This window comes from Lissotriton helveticus, chromosome 1_2 (assembly GCF_964261635.1).
Source record: "Lissotriton helveticus chromosome 1_2, aLisHel1.1, whole genome shotgun sequence".
NCBI lineage: Eukaryota > Metazoa > Chordata > Amphibia > Caudata > Salamandridae > Lissotriton > Lissotriton helveticus.
In genome coordinates this window covers 334,233,557-334,244,507 of record NC_136058.1, presented here as the reverse complement: position 1 = coordinate 334,244,507, position 10,951 = coordinate 334,233,557, and the positions used below count along the sequence as shown (strand labels likewise).

General features: G+C 51.8%; 3 non-coding genes across 3 annotated transcripts; 2 read left to right on the top strand and 1 right to left on the bottom strand.

The window, feature by feature from the left end:
* Positions 1–8,290: 8,290 nt before the first annotated feature.
* Positions 8,291–8,362, bottom strand: TRNAE-CUC (transfer RNA glutamic acid (anticodon CUC)). The gene has a single exon. It is a non-coding gene; the product is annotated as a tRNA-Glu (tRNA).
* Positions 8,363–9,981: 1,619 nt separating this feature from the next.
* TRNAY-GUA (transfer RNA tyrosine (anticodon GUA)) lies at positions 9,982–10,067 on the top strand. The gene is given in 2 exon segments: positions 9,982–10,018; positions 10,032–10,067. It is a non-coding gene; the product is annotated as a tRNA-Tyr (tRNA).
* A 510-nt stretch (positions 10,068–10,577) lies between these two features.
* Positions 10,578–10,649, top strand: TRNAD-GUC (transfer RNA aspartic acid (anticodon GUC)). The gene has a single exon. It is a non-coding gene; the product is annotated as a tRNA-Asp (tRNA).
* The last annotated feature ends 302 nt before the right edge of the window (positions 10,650–10,951 follow it).

Genomic DNA, 10,951 nt, shown 5'->3' with positions numbered 1-10,951 from the left:
GAGAACAACGTGCAACCGTAACTGTAGAAGGTCCGGACGCTGGACTCTGCGTGAGACGTCTGCAAGCAACCACCGCTGCACTTCCCAAATGGGGCTACGGCCCCCTAGTGGCACAGCCCCAGAAACCTCCCGTAATTAGAACATGAGAGGGCAGCATGTGCTAACGGGAAGTTGATGTACAAACGGCTCCCCATGAAAATCGCTGCAACCACCTGGGCGTAGGCATCATAGGCAGTTAGCCAGGTCCCCATCTGCATAGGGAGCCCGCCCTGACACGATAGCAGGTATTGTGTCGTCACAGTGCATAGGGGAAAATAGGATCGCTGGCTTGAACAGAATCAGAAAAGCAGATTACATATCCAGCCTCTGGACTGTAATTCGGCTCGTGTGGACTTCCCCCCCTCCCATTGGAACTGAAGAGTAAGACTCTCTGAATACCCTGCCTACTTAAGAATCCGAATCCTACAAGAAATCGCCTAAGCCTAAAAGTGAAAGCGTCACATGTCTAAAGGCTCAAGACATACCCCGCGAGAGGCACACTACGTGCGCGCCACTTCACCACACTCCCTGCCCAGTGCACCGGCCGGGACCCGAAACGTCCCCCCTCAGCGCTGGAGAGCCCAAAGAATGTAGGTAGTGACCGGAAAGGAAGTCCACGCAAAATGCCAGAAGCCCCAGGTCTGTGGGAGAGGGAACCCACCCCCCCAACGCTGTCCCCGCACAGCCGAGTGCGGGCCGCCCCCGCGCCTACACCTCAGGCCCCTGCCCTCTCCCCCTCCCCCCCAGCTTGAAAAGTCCTCGGACCGGGGGGGGGACTGTTACGCACATGTGTGAGAAGTTGGCCTGATGTGCAGTGCTCACTATTCTAGTGATCACTATATATCAGTCCAAACAACCCTTATTGATGATTGGTTGTAAGTCAACCTTATGACCAGCTATCCTAGTAGCATGGATACGAGCAGTCTAAGGCTAAGACTCTAGAGGGCGTGTTAAGCCAGCTGTTTTACCATCACATTACCCCTTGAACACCAAGTGAAAGGACACCACACAAGTTGTTATGAAAATAAACAGTGTATTTATTTATAACAAGACTACCCTGGCTCTTTATGAGACAGGGGGCTAAGCACACAACAAAACTCTTATGAAAATACTTTAAGTTGCACAATTTACACAAATGCCCGAGGGGCACGACAAACCATATACTCTAAAAGTGGAATGCGAAATTACTAGCAGGTAAGTACTGGACTAATAGGCTTTGGAATCGCTAGGACTGGACTACTGAACCCTTAGATTACGAATAGGAGGCCTAGGGGACTCGGGTGCAGAGTGTGCACTCTCACGCGGGAAGCGGGACAAAGTCTATGGAGGCTAGTAAAGACAAAGTTAGTGTTCTCGGGCAAACCCGACTAGGTAGGTCAAAAACGACAGTGGATCTGGACCCTTGGATAGTGAGGCTATGCTGGGGCACCGAAATGCCGAAGTTACCTAGCCCAGGGGCTGCGGCTGCATAGGTCTGAAAAGACGTCGGGATTCTCCGTTGACGAACCAGGAGCCTGAAGAGAAGGAGTTGCTGGCAGGCGACCAGTGAAGATTGTTAGGGTGATCCAAGCCTGGATCGAAGATGGATGACACCTGAAAGCAGAGGGGACCAAGTTCGTGACTACTAGCCAGTAGTCAGGTGGCACCAGGAGGGCACCGGATGGTAGTCACCTCGACTAGGTGAGTGGGCGACGCTGGGCTCTGCAGTCTCACAGACCAGGAGGCGTTGGCGGCGACCAGGATGGAGGTGCGAGCTGTCCCACGATGGCTGATGCTGTCGACGTCGCTGGACCCAGGATTGGGGCAACAAGTCTTGGCAAATTCAAGCCCACGCGGTGGACCTAAAATGGCGTCTGGAGTGGACCAGGAGGGTCCGGGGTGCTCCTCTCTTGGAAGGGATCAAGGGCCAGTCTGGAGCAACCAGACCAGCAGCAGTGATGTCGTCGGGCGTCGTTAAGAAGGCCACAAGCCAGCGGGCTAGTAGCCAAACAACGCGGTGAGCAGCCAAAAGCAGAAGGGCCCCACGCAGATCGTGGAGATGCTGGGAGGCTGAACTTCGGTGCCGGGGCTGCTCAGGGTCGGGGCTTCTCGGACCCCAAAGCACTCACCAGAGGATCCCTCGGCGGTCGTGCTAGAAAGAAGTCGTGCAGTCCTGAGGATGGCCGGTCCCTCGAGGTCTCGTCGCACCCACGGTTCTCAGCTTAGCTGCAGAGGTGGGTAGAGGTCAGAGGTGCCAGGGAAGCCGGTTCTCGTCGAGCTGGGCAGTCGGATTCCTGAGGAAGGACTTGCAGCAGACCGCAGTGTTCTTAAGATGGTGCCTGCGGATGCAGGGTGACTACTCCTTAGTCACAAGGGAGAATCTTGAAGAAGAAATCTTGAAGTCCTTTCGTAGAAAGTCGTGTCTTGATTCCAAAGATGATCTAATTTGGAAGGGGGCCTGCTCCTACCTTTATCCTGCAAAAGGGGGCTGGCACGCGACTAAGTCCTGCCCTATGGGTGGGACTAGGAGGGGGGTGGTTACACCCCTCTCCTTTGGCGGGCTTTCCCCAGCTCAGGGTCTGGTGTGCCCCTGGAACTGGTTCAAGCCGGCCTATGCACAGTGAGCCGGGGTGCCACTTGCAGTCACCTTCCTCTGAAGCCCTGCCTACCTAGAATACACAAAACCCTGTCTGGGACGGTGCTGGCACCGCCCCTGGCAGGAAACCCTTTGTCCTTGCCTCCTTCTCTGGGAGGACTCCCAGCAGCAGGAGGGCAGACTTGCGTCTCGGTGGCAGCATCCATTTTGTGGAGCTAAGGCTCTGTCTGACTTTAACCGGGGTTATAGGTTACATACATGTCGTGTCCCTCTAGAAGGGTGGAATGCTAACCCCGTCGCCAGAATTGGCGAGGGGTTAGTATTCCAATTCGTATGACACCTTACTCGACATGTTTTGATAAAGCGATACCAGAGTTGGCATATAACCGCGAGGATTATAATGCACTTAAGAGTATATGGTATGCGATATCATGGAAACGGCTAAGGGATAGATCCCGAAAGCCGCAGACAGGCTCAGCTCATGCCAGAGCACCATCTCACACGATTCCAAGCACTCTGCCTTCAGGATTGTCAAGGCCTGCCATAGGAGTGACTGATAGGAGATCTGTGTGTCCATTTAGGGTTAGATATAGGAATACTATATCTAAAGCAAAGGGTGATTACACCACCTTGCCCCAGCTGTCAAGCAGCCAGTTGTGTCTGTTTAGTTAGTCAGCCCAGGGGTGGCATAACACATGCTGCAGCCCCTGGGAGACTTCTGGGTACACCTCAGCCCTGGGTACAGGGACTTAGAGAGGGCCCAGTGCCAATTCAGTACCTGAGTACAATTTGGATAGAGAGAACAGCTAGGCTGTGGGTCTGATTAGCAGGCCCACAGCCCGGGAAAGTCGTAAACCAGTGAAGCAAAAAGCAAAAATCTGGGTGATCATAGGATTGCAGACCCTACTCTCCTACAACATGACACTGGCAAAGAGGAAGGGGGCAAGACGGACAGCTGCCGCTAGCGCCAAGAGAGCCTGCCCTTCTCGACCAAAACCAAGCTAGGCAACCCCGGGCCCCGCAACAGGAAAAGGCAAGGGGCGGACTAGGGCGTGCGAGGGCAGACGACGCTGAAAGGACCGCAGGGGGGGGGGGGCAAAGGAAAAATTACTGACATCCCGAGACACCAAAGCGTAAGGCGGCACCATATGGCAATTTACAATGGCATGGCCGGCACGGTACAAAGGGGCAATACCGTCTCCCTCCGCTCCCGGTAAAAGGTCTGTAGCAAGGAAGTACAATCGTGCGACCAAGAAACGCAACCATCGTGGACTGCGCTTGATAAATAGAACACCCGTAACACTAAGGAAGGACACACGGGATAGTCCAAAACCGCGGAAGGTGGACACGAGCTATAAGGAAAACCTCCTTAATATAGCAAACACCCGAAAAAACTAGGCATGACTCGGTCACTGAGGAGGCAAAATGGCTGGACCATGGCGCCCATGTCCCCGTGGCATGGGGCTGCTGGTGTCTCCAAGATGGCCGCTACCTGCCGCCCTTGCCCACCAGAGCAGTGACCAACAGCTGCCTTGGTCACTAAAATGGCCGCGACATAGCGCCCATGCCTACGTAGGCAGTGACCTAACGCTGCACTGGTCGCCAAAATGGCCTCAGCGTGGCCCCGATGACTGCGTGAAACTGAAATGATGGCCCGTTATGTACGCTTGAAATACCCAAACCTCAAGGCCGCAATAGACACTGAGGTCGCAATAGGGACAAAATGATACAGCCCTCATACCCCCAGGGAAAGAGAGGAGGGGGCCTCCGCTACAACCAACGTGCATGGACTCTCCCCAGTCGGTCACACCAGGTCCCATGAGACTTCCCTCGGACCATTCTACCGCACTGGGGTCGCTAATAGGGACAAAACGAAACAGCCCTCATATCCCCAGGGGAAGAGAGGAGGGGGCCTCCGCTACAACCAACGTGCCCGGACTTTCCCCCGTCGGTCACCTCAGGTCCCAAAAGACTCTCCTCGGACCCTCCTCTGCACGTCTGGTGCAAGGCCGGCGGACCGGCAGAGCACCCGGTGGGAAAAGCACGACCTAAAACCCCGTTTGCCAGAGGTTGCTAAGATATATAAGCAGGCATCATATTCCCGCACCACTACGTGTCCCGCCAGATGCGCGGCTCGACTCCGGGCCAAACCCCCCACCCCCGCAGCAGACACGGGCTGTGGAAAGGGAATAGAGGACTTGCCCCACAACAGCGGCCCTAACCCGACAAAACATACTAAATACACAACACTGGTGGCAAGGAAAAACGATGCCCAGGCCGAGCATCACAGTGGTCGGAGCCCCACAAATAGTACAGGAGAGAGCCACCCGCCGTGCCCAGCCCGCCCCAGACAACCACAAAGGAAGGCACAAAACAAAATGTAAATCGAGCACCGCATTCCCCATACACCGGACATTCTGGAGAAAATGCGCAAAAAATTGACCGCATCGGGCCCCTACCCACAAGCGCCGGTCATTATCAACTAGTGCTCATAAAAATGTCCGAACACAGTCGCCATAAACTACCTGGGTCGCACAACAGAAACAAGCTGCCCCTACCAATGTCCGCACTGGGCGCCATCGTCGCGGCGGAAGTCGGGCCCCTGCTCCGACCACAGCTTCCAACGTCCGCCACAAACACACACCAGAACTGACCCCCGGCACTGACAGCAGTACGCCCGGGCCCAACATTCTGTGCACAGCTCTTAGCGCCCATGCCGAGACCCCGCCGGGAGGCCGTGCCCCACGTATCCACACACGCATGAAGAGCCACAAACCCCGAAGGTACCAAAGAAGCAAAGCCCACTCATCCCTGACTCACCTAATGGACCCGACGAACAAATGGCACAACAACCCCCGGCATAATCGGACAACACGTCCAGACCGAAACGGCGTCAGGGTGAGGGGACCAAAAAGTGTGTCCCCGCCACGAGGTCACTACGACGCGTCCTGTGCGGCAAAGAGGCAGAGAAAATGGCGAGGGGGGCTTAAGTACCCCTCGCCCTGCCTGCCGCACTGGACGTGCCACTCAGCTCCTCCTAGCTCCCCTCGGGACTTCGCCTGCCCGGGGGAGGAGAGGGGCTAGAGAGGGGCGGGGGGAAGCCCTCTGTGTGTGTCTAAGGGGCCGCCCTCCTGATGGCCACTGCGTGGCCTCGGGCAGCCGCATTTCAACCAGCAGAATCCTGCGTGTGAGACACAGCTGGTTCTGTGCACTAGTGAGGGACCTTGTGTGCAAAGGAAGGAGTTCACACGGGCGCGGAAGTGGCACAGAGGTTATAAAGAGTGTGCACTTCGTTCCAGATCCTCCATGCACTGCCACCCAGCATGCGAGGCCAATCGTGTGCTTTGCTCTGCTACCCCGTGAATCCGTGTACAAGCGGTGAGAGGTGCCTGCCCTAGAATATCTCCTGGGCACAGCCTGGCTCTACAGTAAGCACTTTTTTCCCATGGCAGGCCTACTCTGCAACCCCTGCCCTTGTCCTGCGAGCCAAGAGATTACAATCTTTACTGCAAGGGGGTCAAAGCACGTAATTAGGTTGTTTTAAATAACTCTCCACAGCAATGTTTTCTACCCACATGCCGTGCTGTCCTGGCTGAAGAACTTCTGGCAGCAGGGTCGCGAGAAGAGCAGGACTGGGTCTGCTTACTCTTTATTTTTATCAAAACAGTCCTTCATGCCTGGCTAATATCCCGAGTTTTCAGCAATCCCTTGTAGCATAAATAAATAGGTCAGCATGGTTATTCCAGACATGCCAACCCTCCCGATTCAGGCGTGAGACTACCGATTTGAAGGCTAGTCTCCCGCCTCCCGATTCCTACAAGCAAAAACCCGATTCCTCGGGGGTTTCAGCTGACAGGGCTTGGCATTGTGTAAAGTGCTAATTCTTCCAGCAAAGAGTGGCGATGCAGGGGCTCTCAAAGGGGTGAAAAACCAACAAAACGCCATTAACAAGGGAATTGTCTTTTAAAGACCTGCGAAGTACTGGGGGGGTAGAGCTGTTTCAGCCCGGGTTGCCACAGGGGGGTGGGGGTATATGCCCTGCCAACAACCTGCCAGGCCAGTGCCCAAAACTTGCATTACCCTCTCTGCCTGCCATTATGCTCCATGCTTCTGAAAGGTAAGAAACAAACGTGCATTTGCGTTTTAAATGTCCGATCCTACAGCAGCACGCTTCCAAAGCCCATACATGCCAGTAACCCGATTCAAAGCCCCATTCTCCCGAAATTTTTTTTTTTTATCTCCCACTTTGCTCTCCTGAAATGTTGGCATGTATGTTATTCTATTGCCACTTTGGTCATGAGGTATTCATTCTATGACAGTAGTGAGGGTGCATTGATATGGGGGCACTTAAAAAGAACAATCTGTGACCCAGACAGGTACAAGTTAATGCATCGAGCAAGTCTCAACATGTAAGGCTGCACTGTTAGGACCATGTTATGTCCCTTAGTTAGACCTTGCAAAAACCCCTTGTAGGTTGTTCGAGCTCGCTTGCTCGCCGTACTGCAGTATGACAATTTTACGCCTCACCACTTTTAAAGTCACCAGCCACCACTGCTGCTCAGACAGTTCATATTCCATCACAAGACCCATGACGTCAGAAGCATCTGTCTCCAGGGAGCCCAGCTCTGTGTAGATGGACCTGGAAGGGAATATATGTTTCACGTTGTTCATTCATTGCAACGGAAGAACTACTTTGTACTAAAGTCCCTCACTTGAAAGTTTAATGTTGGAGACAGAATGCTTTTTGGGGTCAGAATATTTAAGTGATTAAAAGCTTTTTACTCAAATTTAAAAAAATGTAAAGGCTCCAGCAAGAATTGAAATTAACTCCTGGTTTACAAGAGCAGTGCTCTAACCCCTGAGCTATGAAACCCTACACAACTGCCGGGGCACTCTATATTTCCTTAATATGAAGTAGGTGTTCTCCGGGGGTGACTATGGCTGGATGTCATATCAGATCAGTTGCAAAAGAGAACGAAAGGAAAACGTATAAGCTTCCTCTCTTCAAAGACTAGTCATTCCCGTGCAGTATAATTCAGAAACAGGCTCCACTGAGTATAATTAAGCAAACAGCACATGCAACACATTTAAAACAAACTGTTACCAGCCTGGGCTTAATGGCCACAGTCCTCAGAATAAAAGTATTCCAGTTCACGTTTTTCCATTATTTGCCGGTGTAAACATAGCCCAGACTTCATAACCTATCCTAAGGTGTAGGTTTAAAAATAAGGTGACAATTTTAGCCTTCACAGACGTGCATCAGAGAAACAAGAGCTTAAACTATAAATGTCCCCACTTCAACAGGTATAAATACACCTCCTCACCTCGAAGTCTCCACTAGTTTTATGAACTCCTAGTTCTGAGAAAACACGGAAACAATGTGTCCAGGATCACACAGTTCATGGCATTGATGAGGGATCAACCAAAAGTCTACAAATGTATCCGTGGTCAGTGGCTGCACACAACAGACACCTCTGGTAACCTCGCCGCAGGTGCAGCTCCCCAGAGCCGGTCTGGAAAGGACGCCTTTCGGCTGAAAAGATAAAGTATAATCGAATGTTCTATTAAATAAAACAAAAACATTCTAAAGATTACGCTCCTATACAACATGTCCCTGCACCTGCATTAATTTATCATATGCTTTAAAAAGCGTGAAGTGTGAGGAAAAAAATCAACTTCCCTGACCGGGAATCGAACCCGGGCCGCGGCGGTGAGAGCGCCGAATCCTAACCACTAGACCACCAGGGAGTGTGGCTTCATGCATAGTGACATTAAATACCTGCAAAGTCACAGCTGTGAATAGTAGTGTTTACACAATCAGACACTGGTAGTTGTCATACAGGTTTTACCGTCTTGCTGCCTAAACCACAGAGTTATATCAACACTCAGCACACGCGCAGCCCCTGCACAGTAAAGAAGGAGCAGCAGGAATGAACCCAGCGGCGCGCGGAGGCTGCGCTCAGAATACCCGAGCAGAAGCCAATGCCGCCCCTCAGAGGAGCTAGGAAGAGAAATATCCACGGGTCGCGGGTGTCTCAGACGAATATATGATTTTTCCACGAAGACAAGTTCCACGCATGGCATTACCACGCGAACTTTAGTTCGCATGTGTCTTCACCACGCAGCATTTGACAACGCATGTTTTTACTCCGCAAAATTAACGTTACGAAACATCTCACGTCTCATTTAAATTTACATAACGATGCTGATAGGCTACATGCAGTATGAAGGAAAAGATCGATGTTTTAAACAATTAAAAACAACAGATTCCCTTACATTTTATTTTTATTTTTTTCATAATGCGCTTAAATAATACCTTAATTAATAAAGTTTAGATTCTTATCTGACCCCTGTACGTCTTTCCCCATCAGCCCTTTCTTCCACCGACCACGGAAACAAGCGTCAAAACACGTCTATCAAAACTGTGAAAGGACTTCAATTATGACGTACACGTCTCCTTGTTGGTGAGGCTATTTCCTTGTTCGTTTTTTAAGTTTTCTTATTTATTTATTGTTATCCGCTTGTTTTTTTTTTTTGGGGGGGAAACCCCCCCAACCCCCCCTAGCCCCCCCCCCCCCCCCCCACCCAAGCCCACGCAGATCGTACAGGCAGAACGACACGAAGGAATACCACTCGCGTGGTAAAGACGGACGTTGAAAGCATACGCGTGGAAAAGACCTTTTCGTGGTGAGTGACTCGTGGTAAACGTTATGCGGGGTAATTCCTTCGTAGTAAATGATGTTTCCCGTCTCAGACAGATCACACGTGTTAAAGAAGCATGTGCGAATAACCAAAGCACCCCCAGTAATCAGGGCTCGCGTCTTTTTATTACAATTCACATCTCATGAAAGAAATGTGCGCGCCCATTACCGTCACTTGAAAGCTCATTTCTGTCTCGAATCTTTTTATTATGAAGCTTATGCATTTGTTAAATCAAAAGCAGCGCCGTGAAGACAAGCCACAGCGAGAGCGCTAGGAGGGTGAAATACACAGTGAAAGTGGGGGTGCAAGAATGGACATGAAAGAAACACTGCAAGGGCCCCGCCCGTGGAGGACACGAGCCTCTTCCGGGGGTGTGGGGGCCGAGCACGTGGAGGACATGAGCCTCTTCCGAGGGGGGAGGGGGGGGCGAGCACGGGGCTCCTCCAGCAGAGACTGGATGAAAGCACAGATTGTTTCTTTTCAGCCCTTTCGAGGGTGCGAGGGGGGGGGGAGGGGCTGCTGTGGAAAGGAAAGTCTCCGTTGGAGGGTTGGCTGTTTTCTCAAGCCCTTGAGTTGGTGTTTAGAGACAGAAAAGTATCCACATGGCTGGCCTCCGTGCCCACTCCTCATGTGATATAGCGCCTTGTCATAATTTCCTATCCTAGCCTTCGATAGCTCAGTTGGTAGAGCGGAGGACTGTAGTGGAGTGTCTGTCATCCTTAGGTCGCTGGTTCAAATCCGGCTCGAAGGATTTTTGCAAACTCTATATTTTTTCCTTCTGCTTTACAATAGAAAGCGCCTCTTTCTCAGACCCTCACACGCCGGGGCTTTTCCTGCCTCCTCTCTTCACCTTTACAGCCCAGCTCTCTCCTCCGGCGGGGGGGGGGGGAGGCTTGTGGGAGAGTCTCCCGCCCTCCCTGTGTGCAGCCCCCGCTGCAATGCCCCCTCATCAGACAGAGCCTGGGGCCCCTGGGCTGAAGAGCCAGGCCGGGCCCCGTCTGGAGCAGCCCTGGGAGCTGGTTGTGGTGACTCTGGCATCAGGGGATGCTGCTGAGAGCGTCTGCTGGGAGGCGAGAGGGCTGCTGTGAGGTGTGAGGGGGGAGTGTGTATGTGTGTGTGGTGGGAGGGAGTGTGTGTGTTTGTGGAGCCTGTGGCCCCCTGCGTTGGTGTCGAGGAGCTGGAAATGAGAAAGATCAGTCACTTGCAGGGCAGGGCGGGTTGAAACCTCGACAACGAGCTGTTCAGCTGTCAGCACAGCGAATCCTCGTTAGTATAGTGGTCAGTATCCCCGCCTGTCACGCGGGAGACCGGGGTTCAATTCCCCGACGGGGAGGAAATATTTTATTTTTATAGTCACCCTATTTTTTAAAGTATAACGTCTATATATTTTGTTTTTATTTTAAATCTTTATGAACGTCTATTTTAAATGTAATCTAGAATGTGACACCCCTGCTATTGACTGCTCACGCTTTTCATTCAAGACATCATTTCCTTCAAGTAAAAGATTTACTAATGCAGTCTCATAACTTTTAAAATCAATCACAGGCAATTTTTAAGTCGGACACTTTTTGGGAATGATTTCTGCCTTTTCATTTTAAGCTTCTGTGTACTTTATTGAAAAAAAAAGTAACGTGC